The sequence below is a fragment of the Podarcis filfolensis genome, assembly GCF_964270895.1.
Source record: "Podarcis filfolensis genome assembly, chromosome: 9".
Classification (NCBI taxonomy): domain Eukaryota; kingdom Metazoa; phylum Chordata; class Lepidosauria; order Squamata; family Lacertidae; genus Podarcis; species Podarcis filfolensis.
In genome coordinates, this window is record NC_139610.1 from 35,827,867 (window position 1) to 35,847,800 (window position 19,934).

General features: G+C 40.0%; 1 long non-coding RNA gene across 2 annotated transcripts; it reads right to left on the reverse strand.

The window, feature by feature from the left end:
• Positions 1–1,245: 1,245 nt before the first annotated feature.
• LOC310770540 lies at positions 1,246–19,580 on the reverse strand. Of its 2 annotated transcripts, XR_014552250.1 has the most exons (4): positions 19,421–19,580; positions 13,512–13,589; positions 5,844–5,898; positions 1,246–1,417 (listed from the first exon to the last, which is right to left on the reverse strand). It is a non-coding gene; the product is annotated as an uncharacterized lncRNA (long non-coding RNA). The 2 variants fall into 2 exon arrangements; XR_014552249.1 differs by lacking the exon at positions 5,844–5,898.
• Positions 19,581–19,934: the final 354 nt, after the last annotated feature.

Sequence of the window (19,934 nt, forward strand, 5' to 3'; positions counted from 1 at the left end):
ATTAGCCAGCGCTGATGCTTTTTTGGCACCTTAATCGCTCTGACGCTCAAACAACCAGTGGGTTGTGGGGTGGCACCGGTGCACGGCAACCCGCTCCCCAAACTGGCGCCAGCACTCGGTTCAGAGCACACTGCACACCCACCTCCAGCCCTACCACCCTGAATGGGGGGCAGGGAGTGGCTGGCACCAGCACTTGGCACCCCGCTTCCCAAGCAAGCACTGGTGCTGGACCCCCAGCCTTCCTGAAGCTACCACAAAGAACGGGGGCGGCCATTGCTGGTGCTCAGCATCCCACCAATGCTGGTCAACAGCCTCCAGGCAAACCATCGGGGGGGGAGGGAGTAAGCCAATTTTTGTAAGATCGCGAATTTAAGCCAAACTTTCCATGGTTGGAATTGGGGGGGGGGGGAGTGCGGCTTATATTCGGGCCAATACAGTAATTCCAACAAAGCATCAGGAAAACTTTCTGACAGTAAGAGCTGTTTGACAGTGGAATGGACTCCTTTGGAAGGTGGTGGACTCTCCTCCTTCCTTGGAGGTTTTTGAGCAGAGGTTGGATGGCCATCTGTCATGGATGCTTTAGTTGAGATTCCTGCATTGCAGAGAGGTTGACTGGATCCTTGGAGTCCCTTCTAACTCTACAATTCTATGATTCTATGATCAAGCTTGATGGGCGTTTGGAGTGAAATACTGCAGGGCCTAGTGGTTTGCATGAATTTTTATGAGTGATATCGGTGACGGGATGGAGGGAATCCTAATCAGATTTGTGGTTAACACAAACTTGAGAGGGATATCATAACTAACACCTCAGAAGTCCCGAATAAAATTCAGAATACCCTCAATAGAATGGGAAATGAGGCTGAAACTAACAAAATGAAATCCAGCAATGATAAATGGATAGTTCCACATTTAGATTTTTAAAAAGCACAGGAAAAGGATGTTCAGGACTGCAGTCAATCATAAGCTGAATATGAGTTAGCAACTTGATGTGGCTATAGAAAAAAAAACTCATTCAATTTTAGGCTGCGTTCCATGTTACAAGAAGTAATAGTTTGTACTAGTCATTTTGCATTAGTTGGAAAAGGAAACTATGTGAGAAACATTCTATAAGAAAAGGTATATTTAGGGTGGTTTCAGCAAGATTTTACTCAGAAAAGACCCACTGAAGAGGACAAGACTAGATGTAGTCAGTTCAAATTTTAGAAGAATAGATTTCAATTAAAATTAAGAAGCATACCTTGATGATGAGAGCAGTTTGCCAAAGGGACCAGTCATAAGGGGAACTTTCCCTTACAGGAGGTCAACAAGCAGAAGATGGGCATTATCTGTTACTTATGCCAGTTCAAGACTTCAAACAGTGAATCGATACCCTATGGTGAACTCTGTAAATCTGTGAATAATTTATTTCTCCCACTTCCTAAAAAAAGGAGCAAAAATGTCAAAGGAATCTCAGCACAACCATCCAGCTACTTTGCCATGTTCTCCATTGACATCTTCAATATATAACAAATATGTTGCCCTTAAAGCACCAATGTTACTGTTAGTTCAAATTTACAACTCAAGGGACAACTCCACAACATTCTTTTTCAGATTACTGGATGCTGATTATTGGACCCCATCTCTTCCAGGTTCACCTATAGACATTGGGTGCTTCTGTGGATATTGTTTCCACCATGGCCTACAACCAGAACTAGCAACACCAGGGTAATGAGGACAGAGCACACTGGACCATGATCACCAGTACACTATCTTTATAGACAACTCTTCTCACGTGAAGAAAATTGCCTTAGCTTCCCAGGAAAATCTCTCAGGCATTATTGATCCTCCCTTTCACTTTTCATTCTGCTTATTGATTTTCATTTTAAGCAGGTTGGTAGCAAGTGCTGCTTCACTCATTTCTGGCTGGTGATTAGTAATAAATATCCACACAAAGGGATATCATTATCGGATTCTGCAGGGCTGATCTGTAAACACAAAGCAGCTTATGAGAGTCAAATAACGTAGAAGGAAAAAAGGACATGTGGCATTGCGGCAACCAAGAAACCATTTTGCACAAAAATATTGGCATGTCAAAAGTGTGGGTTGAGGTGTTCTGTGTGGATTTCTGCATAAGGCAGTCATCTGGTTGCATTTCCATCCAATCAGTTTGCAGATCAGCTCACATTTGCCAAAGCACTGGGAAACTTCAGCCATAAATGTGGGGTAGGCTTGGCAAGTGGTGGAACCATCATATGATACTTTTAACTGAACATTCACCATTGTTTCTCAACACACAATTATCCTTCAGTATGAAAATACTGAGAAAAACACACATGCATGCACACCACATTCCAACAAATTTACCATAAATATGGGTTCCTTCATATGGGGCCACAATCATGACCCTATGCTGAAGGTGCATCAGTTGAATCATGCCATAAATAATGGAAAATTTGTGGGAGTAAGTTTTCTGATTTATGGCTAGAAAATGGTTTGGTGGACTGATCCAAAACTTGGCTGTGTAAGAGAGGAATGTTTGAGGATGCTCCATGCCAACACTGGCATAGAAAGAATATTTTTGAAAATACTTATGTTAAACACATTAAAATGTGATGAAATTAAATTTATGAGATACTCTGGCATGTTGACAGCTTGGTGTGTGTTTTTCTTCCATAGATTTTTTTGGGTGTTTTTTTTCAGAAATATTTATCAATTCATATTCTGACTTTGAGGAAACATTTGTTGTTTTAGATCCATGGAAAATTTGGTATGTACTTTTACCTATAAGACATTTTGTAGGGGCAGAGTTTGGTAATATGGTGCCCTGAATGAAAACAAAATTTGATGCCATAGATATTTCTTATTTTCACAATAATTCATTTTGGTACAGTTGTTGTTTTTTAATGGATCTTCTCAGTAGGTACCCATATAAAAAGGGTTATCATCATCATCGTTATGCCCCCTTGGCATGGCACTCTAAATCTGCCCTAAATTTGGCACTGCACATCAGTAGTTTAATTAAAAGGACCTGTTTGTGGCCACTGTTAGTCAACCGAGTTGCTTATGCTATTGTCAATGGTCAACCATTTCTGGCCAATATTAGCCTCTGGAGGTATAGAACCTTGCTATTTCTAGGCAAGATTCTGATAGACCAGGCCTGAGCTATGTAGAGTTTATGGTTTAGGTGGGCCAAGAGGTTAGAAGTTAGGTATAAAAGGTCATGGGGAGAAGAAATCAGAGGAGATGAGTACAAACAATTTGAGAGAAATGGGGGGCTGGATTTCTGTTGGACAGCTTTTAAAGATGCAAAAGAGCTTTTAGGGGAAACCGTTCAGGAGCATAAGGTTCATGGGACAATTGAGTGTGGCATATTATTATATAAACATCATTTTCATACTGTGGTAAGTGTAAGAAGTAACAAGTCCTGCCCTTGTTTTTGATGCAGGCCATTTTGAAGAAGAATGGAAATGGTGGGTAATAATAATAATAATAATATTTTATTTATACCCCACCCTCCCCAGCCAAGACCGGGCTCAGGGCAGCTAACAACCAATAATAAAAACAAGTTGATTAAAATACAATTTAAAAGATTAAGATACAACATTAAAACATTAGGGTGCAATCTCTTCATAGGAGGAGAAAGGAAAAAGAAAGAGGGAGAGACAATCAAACTGATTCTAAGCCAAAGGCCAGGTGGAACAACTCTGTCTTACAGTCCCTGCGGAAAGAAATCAGGTAAGAACCTCTGCAGCCTGCAAATTCCACTGTCAAGTCATGAGTGCCTCCACTATTATTTCTGGGTTGGCAGTTGCATCCCAACTCTTAACCCATGGGATTAATTAACAGTTGGCTCCAAATGGAAGGCATGTGAATTTGGGAGAGGTCTGTTTAGGTCAGATCTGTTTAGGCCAGCTGTAGTTAATAGATGCTTTTGAGGGAGCAGTATAATAGGATTCAATTTTAAAATGGATTTAAATTGCATTCTATAGTTCTAATGTGCAGTTGCTTATGTCTGTAAACGTTCCTGGGATCATATCTGATGAAGGACAAGTAAATACATGAAACCTCCAGCTCCTGAGTGAAAAGAAGGACTGAAGATTATCACACATTTCATTATTCTTACCAAATACATCACACTTCTAAAGCTCACAGCCAGTACATTAAGATTTCTTTCTATATATCTATCATGTTTAAGATGCCTATTTTACTAGTAAAATTGCACCCCCTGTACTGTCAACTGCATCAGTGCTTTTAAAAACAGGGAAAGATGATTCCCACACAAACACCTCCAACCAAGCAGCACTTGACAGTACCTGGAAAATTTGGTTCTTAACAGAAGTCTGAAGCGAACTGAAATTGCCTTAGTATATTTAAAACGAGTATGTGAAAAATCATGTCTTGCTCATGAATATTAAATTTATTCTTATTTTAATCTTCTTGATGGAGAGGGGGAAACCTTTTGCTATTAGGTTGTTAATATTCTTTCCCTTTTAAAAATCTTCCTGATGGCCATATCTGATGCATATCTTGGTGCTACTGAAAGGCATTGTTGGCTCAGCTCCCTTCTAAATTCTTCCTTCATAATTAAATTTCAGGTAATTTCTCCCCCTTTTAATTAAATGCGCACTGAATGTGTAATGAAAAGCAATGTATTTCTCTGTTGAAGGTTCTTCAGAGGGATTTCTTTTTTTTCCTTTTTTTTTTACAAAATGAAAATCCAATTGCTGCACCAAAGGAAAATTAACTGTAATCTTGAGCAATAAGTGCAATGACTTGGGAACAATAAACAGCAGCGCAGTGAAGTGAAAAATAGTCATGCCTAGGGACAAAGATGAATCAGGACTGATAGAAACTTTGGAGTAAGTATGGCAAAAAAAAAAAAACTAGCACTGAAAAATATAGGCTTCCTTTCCAGGCAAAAGGCAGCAGGCATGTAGTGCTTTGTCTCAAAGTGCTCAGAGCAGAAGTGAGGCACCAGAGGACTTCAGAAACTATTATTGACAATAGTGCAGCAAATTTATTCAGAAATAAGTGTGATGAATTTATGACACTATGAAATTAGGTAAAGATTTATTTCCAGGTTCATTAGCGTTAGCCAAAAATTCATCAGTAGTTAACACGTTCTAAAGGAAAGCTCATGATCAGCAATTCACTCAGAAGTTGTAACTGAGATCTGGTAAACACTACAAAACCACTGAGCCTCTTGGGCTTGCTGATCAGAAGGTCGGCAGTTCGAATCCCCGTGATGGGGTGAGCTCCTGTTGCTCAGTCCCAGCTCCTGCCAGCCTAGCGGTTCGAAATCATGCCAGTGCAAGTAGATAAATAGGTACTGCTGTGGCGGGAAGGTAAACAGCATTTCCGTGCACTCTGGTTTCCGTCACAATGTTCCATTGCACCAGAAGCGGTTTAGTCATGCTGGCCACATGACCTGGAAACCTGTCTGTGGACAAACACCGGCTCTCTTGGCCTGAAAGCAAGATGAGCACCTCAACCCCATAGTTGACTTTGACTGGACTTAACCATACAGGGGTCCTTTACCTTTACCTTTTTTACTACACAACTGTAGGCATGCCATGTAGGTCTACAATCTGGAATATGTCATGCTTGGAATGAACTAGTTCATTTGAGCTAGTTCAAAAATCTCTGAACTAAGCCTGAAAGTCAATACTATATTTTCCAGGAGCTAAGTTCATTTTGGGGTAGAACATTGGATGATTTCTTATTCAACTTCACAGTGAGGGAAGAGAGGGGCAGTCAGACGGGGCAGAAATTAATCTTCTCAGACTGGAGGAGCAACAGGGAAGAGTAGGACCACGGCCTACAGCCTCAAAGCTAGAACCAACCAAGCCTATGTCCTCACTTACCAGAGATGTAAGTCAAATGCAGCCAACCCACATTCCTAGTGGAATTGCTTTTCTCCTTTAAGCAGTGATAAAGAGCAAATATCAGAAGCATGAAAGTCAGTCAACATGGAATGAGAAGATAGAATCGGGATTCAAGATGACCTTAACAGGTTGGAGAACGGGGTCCAAACTAACAAAATGAATTTGAATAGGAACAAATTAAAGGTTCTACACTTAGACAGGAAGAACCAGATGCACAAATATAAAACGGGGAACACCTAGCTTACTAGCTGTACATGTTAAAAGAATCCAGTGGTCTTGGTGGACCATAAGCTTAACATGAGTCACCAGTGTGATGCAGCAGCAGAAAAGGCTGTATCAACAGAAGTACAGTGTCCAGATCAAGGGAAGTAATAGTACCACTCTATTCTGCCTTGGTCAGACCACACCTGGAATACTGTGTCCAGTTCTGGGTGCCACCATTTAAGAAGAATGTTGACAAGCTGCAACATGTGCAAAGAGGACAACCAAGATAACCAAGGATCTGTAAACCGAGCCTTATGAGAAACAGTTGAAGGAACTGGGTGTGTTTAGACTGAGAGGAGAATTGATAGCCATCTTCAAATATCTCAAGGGCTGTTACATGGAAGAGGGAACAAGCTTGGTTTTTTCCACCCAGGTGGGGAGAACTTGAACCAATGGCTTTAAGTTACCAGAAAGGAGATTCCAATTAAACATCAGAAAGAACTTTCTGTCAGTAAGAGCTGTTCAACAGTGTAACAGTCTCCCTCGGGAAGTTGTGAGCTCTCCTTCCTTGGAGGTTTATTAGTAGTAGTAGTAGTATTAGTAGTATTAGTAGTATTGTTTCCCTCCCATTTGACTGCTTTCCCCCAGCCACTCTGGGCGACTTAAGCATATATAAAAACATAGTAAAACTTCAAGCCATCTGTCATGGATGCTTTAGCTGAGATTCCTGCATTGCAGGGGTTGCACTAGATGGCCCTTGGAGTCCCTTCCAACTGTACAATTCTATATTTCTATGATTTGGAGAGCCATACGTAGGTTCCTCATTCCTGCCCCAGATAGACAAATTCATGCAAAATCCAAATGGGATGGCATTCTATGCAATCTTCATGATGGTGTGTGGGTGGCAATGAAGTTTTTTTTTCAAAAACCAAAACAAAACCCAGTGATTCATTCAGGGATTGTGTGAATTGGTTCTTACTCAGTTTGATTTACTGACATTAGAGTCTGATAGTACTCAGAGATCAGGATTCGGCACTTATCTTCACTGCATGGTTTAGAAAACAACACTGGCCCCATTTCCATATCTGTTTATATGAGTAACAATGGCCTTGACCTGGCTGGCTCACAGGACCATTTTGAAAATTAACACGATACTGATGGCAGCACATTATTAGCGTCAGCTTCAAATGATGAGTATTCATGTGGGTTGCATAATTTTCTGGAACATTTATCCTGCCACATTTCTCTAGCTTTCTATATTTCCAATGCTTTAAGTCTTCATTCCAGTAAATGTAAAACTTTCCAAAAATATTTTTAACAGCTTTAAACCCCTGTTAATTTTCTAATCTCCAAATTTGAGTTTTTAAGTTAGCTCTATTCTCATTTCAATTAAACTTCTCCTTTAAGCCAGAGACCTAACATTTTTGGGTCAGTGATTCATTTCATGATTACTGGTTTTCATGAACAGATGGAAATTATACTTTGTTTTCCAAGGATTACCTTCAATCTGTTGTTTGTGTTTTCATGTCCATTTCACTAGTGATCATTTATCTGCTTTCAACGCAGTTCCATGCATGTTCAACCTAACATCCATTCTTGTTTCATTCAATATTAGGTTGATTCCAAATAACTACAGGAACATATATTTATTTTAACAAGATATTTCCCCTATACATTCATATATTCCACCCCCTGACACTTGCATGTAAAACAGAATTAAGAGGCAAGGAGTTGGTTTGTTTTTCCATTGCTGATCATTCTAACAGGATAATTTCTGTCATAAATTTTGAAGTTTCCTAATGATTCCCTGCTAACTGTACAGCAATCTCAATGAAAGACTGATAGCTTATCTGCAGATACATGGCATTAGGAAGCCATCAGAAATCATATCAGTGTGTGTGGCACTAACAAACCAATAAATTTCATCTCTCTCTCTCTCTTTCTGTATCATCTTTCATATAAGAGGAATGTAAGATGTGATTATTCTACATTCCTGGCTAGCCTCTTACTTCATAATACAAGTGTCTGTACAGGCAAAGCGAGAACATAAAATAATTGGAGAACTTTATCTCCTGCTGTCCTAGCAGGTAATAACTATTCCTTGCCCTACCCTCCACCATTTCCTAGGCATGCAATTAGGAGACAGTAAGACCAATATAAAGCATCAGCACAGTATTTACCGGTAGTTATTTTGCGACTAAGTTTTTTGTTCATTTTATATATGTGTTGCAATCTTCAGGGGAGAAATGTGTTGATTATGTAGCCAAGACAGCATCACTTATGTACATGTGTAGTATCACCAGATTCAGGGAAATGTCAAGGTTTTTTGAAGTACAATGAAAGCCTCATGGGGAGAAACCCACTTTCCAAGATCAGCCCATTGAGGATTGAGTAAGCTCAGTGGCCAGGAAGGATGGAGGAGGGGATGTAATGGAGTATTATTGGCAGGTGGGGAGGACAAATTAAATAAGCTTAGATTTTAAAAGGGTAGAATGAAGGATCCTTTGGCTTGGGCTCTTTTAACTCCCAAGCATAACTGGCATCAATCAAAAGAGAAACTCATAACTAGCAAGAGGAATAACTATTGAAGAAGGGGGAGGATCAACAAAAAAAAAGCTATGAAACAGCCATATGGATTTTCCATATGGATTTTAAAACCTTGTAGAGAAGTGGTGTAAGGGAAGAGTAGCAATAAATAATTTTGGCTTCTATATAGATGGCAATTTTCTGTTTGACATGTTAACACCTGTCGCAGTAGACAGCCTAACATCACAAAGTTTCATTTTGAAACAATGCAGGAACTAAATATGCTTGGCTTTGACTGCAGGCAGTGCATATTCCACCACCCTTCCAACTCTTAGTAGGCTTTTCTGTTGTACAATAGCTACATTTTGATAACAAATATTCTAAAAAATAAAAATTCACTGGTTTCTTTCATTAGAACTGAATACTTACAGTCAGTGCTGTATTCCTGCTTTAATGGGGAATAGCAGCATAGTTTGCAAGAGGGGAAATGCTAGCAACAGACAAACACACGCACACTTTTTCCTGATGCTTTCTTTCACTTGACCCTTGAACTGCTGGAAATATTCAGTGTGATCCATTGTCTTAATGGCCATTCTGAAGCTTTCTGCCACTGTCAAGCCAGTTGAACACAGCTTTGATCTGGCTCACCGTATTCTCAGACTCTTCACATCAAACATATTACAAGCTCGCCAAACCCAGCAGGCTTTGATGCTGTGCATTTCTCAAGCAGCAGCCAAATTGTAAGGTGCTTCTGAAAAGCAGGAGGTTTTGGAACTATTTATGATACAGTATGTGAAGCGATACTGGCCAAAGGGGAAGGAAGCAAGAGCCTACTAGCTACTCAAAAGCCCTTGGGCATGCCTAAATTTGCTCTCTCCCGACCAAGGAACTCCTACACAAAAAAAGACAGAATATTTAGCTTCAGGGCAGGATCTCCGCCACACACATCAACTCTCCTCAGCTTAACACACTTAACCCTGGCCACAGTCTGCCGCAAACCAAAATCAGGAGCAAAAGAGATACAGTCCACAACGGTGCCTGTAAAACTGGCGAGTTTGTAGGAAGCCAGCTTGTAAAGCCAGCATGTTAGAAAGAAGCAGGCTAGACACAAATGCCATATATAATCCAAGTGAGATGCGAGCAGATGGGAAATGATCAGGCAAGGGAAATGTAGCTCTAGGGAGGGCACAGCAGGTGGAAAAGCTTCAGACTTCATCTCTTTTTTACTTAATTAATTTAAGCTTTTTATTTAATTCATGAATAACTATTTAATAAACAGGATATGATGACAGTTCTACCTCAGGTGCAATGCCTGCATGCAGAAATATTACTGCAGGACTCACTTCTGGTGTCTTTCCTTCATCATTTGTGCAGGAGGAGGATGTACCCATGCAGGAATGAGAAGTCTGTGCAGGCCTCCCACATCCCCATCCAGCTCTTCATGCAAATTATCATTAATACTCTGAGAATCATTAAATTCCATTGTGCAGGGAAGCAGAGCTGGATGGGAGCATGGGAGGTGTGATTAAACAAAATGCTGTATATTAGACAAAAACACATTAAAATGTGTATATTAGGGGAGAGACACACTAAAATTCTGATGAATTTTCATGAACGTATTATTCCAAAGAATAATTTGGAAACAGATGCAGAAATGTGGCAAACTGAGCTAGTCTAAAAAAATGTGACGGTGACAGAAATCAAAATTTACACATTTATCTGTTGCTAAAAGGAAATCTACCCTCCGCCCCTTTAACGCATATGCTATATCCACGTCTTTTAGGCCGTGTTCTACCAGTCTCCATATTGCTTTGCTTTGTCTTGTAGATCTTCTAAGTTCTTGTTCAATCTGTTTGTGTCTTTCTGATGTTTGCTCCAGATCACCATCATATCAACCCTTTGTAGAAGTACTACTTTCTGTGCAGACTGTCACGTGCTGGGTTAGAGCTCCTTAGTGTTGCATGCTCTGACTTGAAGATGCTGTGCTTTCCTTTTCTATTATTGGCCATCCAAAAGTGGCACTAAAAAGGACCGCAAAGCCTCTTTCTTAATAACTTTTACAGTCTGTGTTCATGCTGAGCCATCATAAATGTGCACCTGCTCATTTGCCTGTGAGGGTTTTCACGTTCTGTGAGCCAATGGCATGCTATTATTTAATATTTATATTTCATACTGCCTTACCAGAAATGTACTTCAGACTAGCCTACTTCTGGCACCATGTGTTATTGCTAGTGAAGCAATGCTAGAAACTGTTATATGTTAATAGCAAACACTGTGTTGTGGCTTTGCAGAAGAGCATTCCCTATTATGATGTTAAAGAAATCTAGCTGGGAAGAAGCCTTATTGAGTTAAATCGAGCTTGCTCCTAGGTAAAAAGGTATAGGGTTGCAGTCTTATATAACACTCCAGCTTGTTCTCTTCCACTCCCTCTGTCTGCTACTGCCATTATCCTTTCAGTCATCTCTAATATATTTGCATTTGACTGTCCCCTTCTCTTACCACACACAGATGGATACATGAGACCAAACTCAGTTATAGCTGTTAAGACTATGAACTGAAGCCCTCCAGGTGTGCCTGGAGAGCAACTCCACTGAACTGAAATTTTAGCCTTCACAACATAGGAAAATGGCCAAGTAAACAGCTATTTTCGTGGAGGAGGGTCAAGATATTAACTGATATGCATGAAATTTCATATATAGCTTTATAATCCCTAGTGTAGTAAGATAAGACCTTTGGAGCAGGCATTTTCAAAAAAAAAAGTTTTTTTATGAATCGCCCTAGTAGGGCAGTAATTGTTCCTTGATAATTTGTCACCCCCCTCCATGATGGCACCTGGGGAGGACCGCCCCCCCTTTTCTACACCCCTGCTTCTACCTAATGCATGGTACCAGCCTCCTAGCCAGTGTTAACATTCCTAGAATCATTTCCAATGGCCTGTCAGGTCTTATCAATGCCTTTCTTCTTCATGAAATCTACAAGATTATTAGCAATAACTTCAGCAGGTTTTTCTCTCTTTGAGCCTTTCTCTTAAGTGGTAAAGATATCTTCCACATGCCTCACTGCACACAGAATAATGCTGTTCTGTGGTGATGCTGTGGAACTGCTTATTGAACTGTCTGCTCTCAGCATAACTTGAGTTGTATCTTCATGGTCATAAAAGAAGATGCAGTTGATTCAACTCTTCTGACAAAGATAATCAAATTCTTGATCCAGGGATTTCATAACTTTTTCTTGGATCTCCTCTTGTCTCTTGTCTCCATGATCAGGCCAGCATCCATAAAAGCGGAAGTGGTGATAGCAGCTGTGGCATGCAGGCCAGAACCAATCTGATGCTCTGCATAGCAATATTATGTATTTCTAATGTGATGTACTCATTTCTTTTTATTATGAATGGAAAATGTACTTGCTTTACCTTATATCAATTCACAACTTCCATAATTTCCATTTGGGCATTAGCCATTTGCTTTTCATTTTAATCAGCAGAGAAAATTATTTCGTCTGATATTCTTGAAGCATTCTGCTTACTTCTCTGCTTATATTCAACAAGCCTTCTTTTCTTGTCTTCTTGCCACTTCCACTTTTTGTTATGCTCCAGCATATTACTTGGTAAATGTTTTTAATGAACTTTATGCAATTTTGCACACATATTTTTCACAAACAATTAATAAGACAAGTTTAAAATCAATAGTTAATAGAAATTACACAAAAATGTAAAAAAGTGAGAAAAAAAGTCAACATTTTTATGTAGTTGTTTACCAAGCAAAACTAAATTTAACCAACATATATTTTGAATTCCCATGTCATGTACAACTTTCTAGCACCCCTCATTTTTGGAGATTGAAAATTGAAAAATTCAACACAACTACTAGTAGGAAAAGTGGAGTTACACAAGGTAAATTTTTTGAGAAAAATTCAAGGGGATAGCAACAACAACAATGAGCACTCACACTTCACATTGTGGGTGTCCTTTGCAGGATCGTGTGTGGTGCTACAGTTCCCAGGGAGCTTACTGGCAAACAGGAGCTGGCTTGCCTCTCAGTGTTAATTTTTGGAGGTTCACGCCCAGACTCAGTAATCAAGTTTCTTGCTGGGAGGTGGGGCCAGCCCCATTTATAAATAGGGGGTGGAGCTGACAATAGTCAGGCAGTCAGCTCTGGAGAGTCACCCTCCCTACCCTCCCTTTGTTTAATGTTTCTTGTTTGCAGGTTAACTTTTTCTTCCTGTTTAGCCAGCGCTGCTACGGTCTTTTGACTGGTTGCTGTTGAAGGACTAGGAAGAAATTTTCCTGCACTGGCAGGTTTTGTCTTCCCCATAGCAATTCGTCACAACTTTGTGGGTAATGGCCTTGGGTGGAATCCTTTAATCTTTTCTTCCCTATATGGTGTGTGTGGGGACACGGGTGGTGCTGTGGTCTAAACCACAGAGCCTAGGGATTGCTAATCGGAAGGTTGGTGGTTCGAATCCCTGCGACGGGGTGAGCTCCTGTTGCTCGGTCCCTGCTCCTGCCAGGTACCGCTCTGTCGGGAAGGTAAACAGCATTTCTGTGTGCTGCTCTGGTTCGCCAGAAGTGGCTTAGTCATGCTGGCCACATGACTCGGAAGCTGTCTGTGGACAAACGCTGGCTCCCTTGGCCTATAGAGTGAGATGAGCGCCACAACCCCAGAGTCGTCTGGACCTAATGGTCAGGGGTACCTTTACCTTTATGGTGTGTGTGTGAAGTGGTGACTCACGCCCCTGCATTTTTATTCCTTCCTTATGATCCCTGGGGGCTGGGGCTGTCACCGCCTGATCACACATTAACAATTCTAATACTAAGATGATGATAAATATATTGTGTGTGTTTTTTAAAAAAGTTTTAATGCTTTTAATTGTCTTTTAATTGCTATTTTTCTTGAAAAAAGAGGTGCTGGGACTCACCATGAACACCTCCCTTGTTCTCTTAGAATGGCAATGGTACGCATCTGAAAGGTGCAGAAACTGAGTTCTGGCGAGTTCCTGCTAAAAAAAAAAAAAAGCCCTGTAAATGCCACACTTTTTTAACAACAAAAGAGGTGCCGGTTCTGTGTACCCTTGATTACCTCCTGGAAAAAGCACTGCTTTTATCTATAATTATGTTTGTACATTGTTTGGAGAGCTTTCTGATCATTTCCTAAATCATCATCATCATCTCTTCCTGCTTTTCTACTAAATGTACTTAGAGCAGCAAACAATAATAAACCCAAACAGTATACTAAGTAAACCATGCAAAATCATGATAGCAAAGCAAGTGCAAAATAAGATAATTATGTTTTGCAGTAGTCACTGTTGGAAGCCTCATGTATGCAGTCTGTAAAACTTAAAGAACCATTTCAGAATTTAGACGGATTGAAAATGGCTGGTGTTGGGAAAATTGTTCCCCCTTGTTGTTTTCTTTTTCAGTATTAAAAAGAGAGAAAAAGAGCTCTCTGCCGTCCAAAGCAATGGAACCTGCACATTTCCCCCCTTTGTTCTTTCAATAAATTATTAGGCAATTTAAACCAGATAGTGTTCTGGTGCTGCTGAGAATTGCATGTCAAGGCATGTGGTAACTTCTACTTCTTGGTTTTCATCCCTGTAATGATTTTGAAGAATAACACTAGTAAACAAAGCCCTACAGGTAGGAAAATAAGCTTTCTTTGGGTTTGTTGTATTCATGCTGCTCAGTGTGCATTGAAAATCCAATTCAGTGTGTGCTGCAAAAAATGTGCTATGAAGGGTAGTTGGTTTTGTAAAATGGAAGGTTTCTAAATAAGACGTTTACCCACACAATGTTCTCTGCTATTTTAATGGACAAATTTTAATGAATAGGCATCTTGGAAATGGACAATGATCTTTCTCAAAAAGCACATCTTTCTCCACGGTGGTTGACCTACAATTTCTTTTATACAATGCAGACTTTATGCAATGCCATTTCAGGAAGCAGGGGAATATTGCTTCTCCCTCCTCATGTTTCTGACCAAATGCAATTATTCTCCAGGGGCACCTATAATTCTGGCCAATTCACAGCTTATACACATACTGAATAACTACTATTACAAACTAATTGTCCTATAGACTAGGACTACAACCCTTCCTTATGTGGGCACAATATCCATGCATGGAGGGATTCCCCATAGGACTCTCCCCCCCCCCAACTCCTACCCTTGCTCTGTAAACATACAATGTTCCAGGATAGACTAGGAAATGGGAGCTCTGCATCTTCCATCCCATTCTTTGCTCAGTCAAGCTCTAGAGTAAAGTGTAACTTAACCAAGAGGAGAATGAGGGTTAGGTCAGCTTTGTATGGCTCTCCTATTCCCTACACAGCCCTAATGAACTGGTTGTGTGTTCCTGAATGTGTGGAGTAAAAAATAAATAAATCTGTTTATCCCTCAGCCAGTGGCGTAGCGTGGGGGGTGCAGGGGGGCCGGCCGCACCGGGCACAACATCTGGGGTTAGGGCAAATCCATGGGTTAGGGGGCGCAAATCCACGGGTTAGGGGGCGAAAATTACTTGCCTTGCCCCGGGTGCTGACAACCCACGCTACGCCACTGCCCTCAGCAGATTTCTCTGCATGCTGGAACAGCAGCACACAGAAGATAGTTTGGTAGTTCTGTAAACCAAAGACAGAAATCCCTTTGTTGAATTGATTGTATGCGACTATGATAGCATTGCTAGAGTCATTATGAAGTATAAAAGCTACAGCAAATTCTCTTAAAATATTTTTTTGCTGCTTAAATCTGAACATATTCCCATGTGGGCCTTTTAGCATTTCTTCAAATTTCATCTTTTTCCATGAAATGGTACCCCTCATGATAATGAATGAAAACCTGAGTTTTATTTGGTTTCTTTAATAAAAGGAAATTCAGAGTAAAAATTGAGAGATCTTCTCCATGTAGAAAGTGAAATGTGAAGAAGCAGGAGAGTTCTGTTCCTTGACTTCCAACTATTAATGAGGGCAGTGTTGATCAATACATAAATATTATACTAGTATTTGAATATTTGTCCCTTCTCTCTTGGTACTCTTCTGAAATCCTATGCAGAATTAAATGAGGCTGCATTTAATACTTACTTTTGAGTAAGCATGCATAGGATCACATTGTTAATTGCTTGAACTCCATATTGTTTTGAAGATTTGGAGTGTTCCTAATTACTAATTTAGGCAGTATTCTAAGCAGGAGGGAAATGGTGATATGTTATGCCTAACAGGGCTTGAAAAAGAAATGACTACTTCAGTTGGTTCACAAATTTTCAAGGTTATATCCTTTGAGTAAATGATGCATGTGGTCTTGTGAGATCTCTTACATTATAGAGAATAGCTTCTCTGAATTCATCCGCCTCATTGTGAAGCTCTCTAAAGACCCCTTTCCATGTTAGAATGGTCAGTAACAGAAGTGAGTTGACAAGTTACTCCCCTGACTGAAATTATAATGTGGAAAGGGATTATATGTATATATGCCTACTGGGAGCTCAGGCACAGGCCTGCCAAGCTGCTCTCCAAGTCCCAGTTGAGAAAACTTGAGACTTCGTGTGATGCATTTGTATTTGTATTTTGTGAATGCATGGGGCAGGTCTCATCTTTAGCCAAGAAAGCACCATAATCCATAAGTCCACTAATGTTGTCCACAATTTAGACCTGCTGGGCAGAGATAGGATTGCTCCAAAGTCTTCTTGCATCAAATATGTGTCAGTGAATGGATTCTATGCTGGCATAGCGCCCACTGTTGTGTGCCAGCAGCATCTACCTCCGTTGGAACCATTATACTAGAAAAATGCTGTCAGTGCAATGGGGAAGTGGGTGGAGTTTGGATTGTGACAGGGAGGAATTCTGCCGTTCATCATGTAACAGTCTCAGGGCAGATCATGACGTTCATAGTAGCATGGAAATCATAACTATATCGCATCATCTTGGCTGTGAGTCCTGGGAGATCTGCACTCTGGCTTGCAGGTCTTTTCCCACTTGGTCTCAAAGGGTGAGGCCCTGACTGACTATGGCTACAAAAGCCAAGGTTGCTGAATAAACTATTGGGCTGGCATATTGAGATTTCCGTATAAAACCAAGGTAGCTAACCTTTAATCAGAATACAATTAATACAAAAGCTGTGTGTGCACTTCGGAATGCCTGGTGGGATGCAAACATTTCAAACTGGTGATGAAAGTCGGGTAATACTGATATCAGGTAAAACTCAGGGGGAAGAGTGATCCACATCTGTGGTTCAACCACCAAGAAGGCCCTGTCACATGTTCCTGGTATGCCAGGCTTTATTTGGTGCCAATGCAACCAGAAGGGTCTTTCTGGAAGACCTTTAATCATGGGAGAGACATTCCTCCAGGTAACTAGGTCCTGAAACTTAATCAGGGGTCTTGATGCCACTCCCACATACAATGATGGTGCAATGTGAAACCTGAAAAAAAGAGGAAGCATACATAAAAATATGCCCACGGAAGTTAATGGACAACCCAGAATGCCTGAAAACAAGCAACTTTTTGATGGGAACTTGGTGATAGATTGACAAACTGCATATAGTCAGGAAGAACAAAATGAAACGAAGAGCTGATTAATAACGCTTGTCCTCCTACATGTTTTATAGGTACACTAAAGATGACATTCCACTCTGCCTGTTGTTCCCCTCATATTTCCTTGCAGGATATTCATCTTGGAGCTAAATAACCAATAACTTCAGGAAGATCTCACACAGCCGCCGCCAGTGTAAGTATTGTTACAATGACAACATCATCTCCCCAAATCAGTAGATAATGTACTTCCAAATATAGATACCAGGGAGGTTGCAATTTGAAGAATACAGAACTAGCCTGGAATTAATTATAACTGGGGGGAAAGAGGAAAAATTCACTGAGCAATTGCATTTACCTGCTGGGAGTCTGAGTAGTAGGCAAAACTAGTTAGATGAATGAATAGTCTGATGTGGTATACAGCAGCTGCTTATTTACATTCCAGTGCTGTACTGAATAAACATTATCCAGCTTTCAATAAATATATGTTCCTGTTGTTATCTATAACTTATTCTAACATAATTTTACTATTTCTGCTCTCTGAATTTTTAAAAAGACATTCATTAAAACAGTTTCAGCATTATCCTTCCACTTATCTGCTATATGCAATGCATTGATCTGAAACAAATTATTCATTATATGTTTCAGTTCGGCCCTCCAGATAATACAAATGTAAGACCACCAGATCCCTTGGCAAATCATATCCCAATATTTCCCTGATTTGTTTTGTAACTTTCCCCCAGAATGTTTGGTGTTTTTTAAAAAATATTTGTTGCAATGCCATCATATATGCATAAAAGCTGTTGGTCTGTTTTATAATTCACATTTCCAGGGTTTTTCCATTGTTGAAATTAGGTTTCTGTTGTTGAAATCACATAGTGTTAAGTGCTGCTGAAACATATTTGAGAGACATATTCCTTCAGGATTATGCCTATCAGTTTATAGGATATATTATACCAAATCAATTCTCATGCAACTTGCAGTGCAGCAAAACTCCAAGCCTTCCTCCCATTTAGTTTGATATGGGCAAGTTGCCAGGAAATCCTGCCATTATTTCCTTATTCGATACCTTAATTGTTTAATATTGTTTGTGGCCCAAGTTTCTCAAACTTTGATCTCGCCCTGACATGTTGCATGATTAATGTGATAACTATGCATCTTTCACAATATTGATGGAAAAGCAGTCTTTTCATTTTTATATTGATTGCCACTTCTTGAAACGAAAGTACTGTATCTGATCATTACATATCTTGGTGATATTATGGGTGAAATTAAAAGGCCCTCCAATGAAACAGAAACTGTTTGTGGAATGGACTGAGGTTCCCTCTGCAGCACCCCCCCTCGTCCTCCACATGCCGCCCCCTAATCTGCTTGAGGTGGTTGCCCCCCTCCCAGCAGATTTTGGAGTTTGTGCAAGGGGTACTGGAGAAGAAAGGAAAGAGAAATTCTCTTGCAAAAGTGAAAATGTTTTCTGGATTTATCGAGACCTACATTCTTCTATTTATGAAATATTCATGTTAAAGATTAGAAGTAGAGGCTCAGTTTTGATCTGTGCATATCCCAGCTTTCATTGTTAACTTTGTTCCATTTTCTAACAACAAAACATGGAGTTGGATCTGTGGGAAGAGTTCCTCTCATATTAAGGGCATTTCTGGCATCCACTAATGGAAGTTCTGTCTCTTGCAGCCTGATACCCCCTCCCCACCAAATGCTGCAGATGGTTGGGGACCATAATGCAATACATAGGGTTCTTACATTTGCTTACTCTAATACCTAGCTTTATCAAAATAGGCTATTAGGTTTCTCTAATTTAATTGTAACGTGCAAACAAAGCATCCTATATAAATATTCCTTAGCATATTGACTACATTCTGATTTTCTAAATATACACACATTTAAAAGGCTAACTCCAGGCAAATTGTAGCCATGAAATGATGGTGGTGATGACTGATTATTTTATGATCAGGACAAAACACAGAGATTATCTTTTTGACCTCACCACAGATACCTATTGGATATCTTACCCTTTCTTGAAGACAAATTTACTTCTGCTGTGCCTGTCACCAAAACAGACAGGAATCATAATACTTAAAGCACCTGCAACTGATATCACAATAACGTGTTTGTCATTTGGATACACTCAATCAACACTACTTTTCATCATCTGATGAAAAGGATTGCTGTTTATGACTTCCTAAAAATGAAATTATTAGCCTCTAGCTTTGAATGTTCCAACATAGATGCTACTAGGCAAATAGTCCCCAGAAGCATTTGGAGAGGAACATTTCTAACTTTTTTATAACATCATATTTTACCTTTATGATTTGCTGCTTTGAAGGTTGATCCTTGAGGGTTTATTTTATTTTACTTTATTCCTGCACAAGGAGAAAGTTTGAAGCATTGTCTGTGCTAGCCATCACCAATGTGGTACCTTCCAGATGTTTTGGCCTATAACCCCCAACAGCCTCAGCTTCCCAGCTGTGGAAGTTGCAATCCCAGACATCTGCAGGGCACCAGGTTGCTGAAGGCTGGTCTTCTTACATCAGAGTGAGGTAATAAAATGCTGATTGGCAAAATGGACTGTACCACTTCAGACTGCATGTAGGGGATACATTTTTAAAAAAAGAGTTGTTGTTTTAAAAAGAGTTTGACTGCATAACACTTCCCCACACTTAAAAATCTAGCTTGGCTAGTTTTCTACTTATCAATATTTCTGTTTTGTTTTAAAGGAAGGATCACAGTTTTCCCCACCTGCAGGATGAAGTTGTGTTGTCAAGTACCTCAACATTCTGTCTTGTTATTTCCATTTCATTCTGAGGCATATGTTGA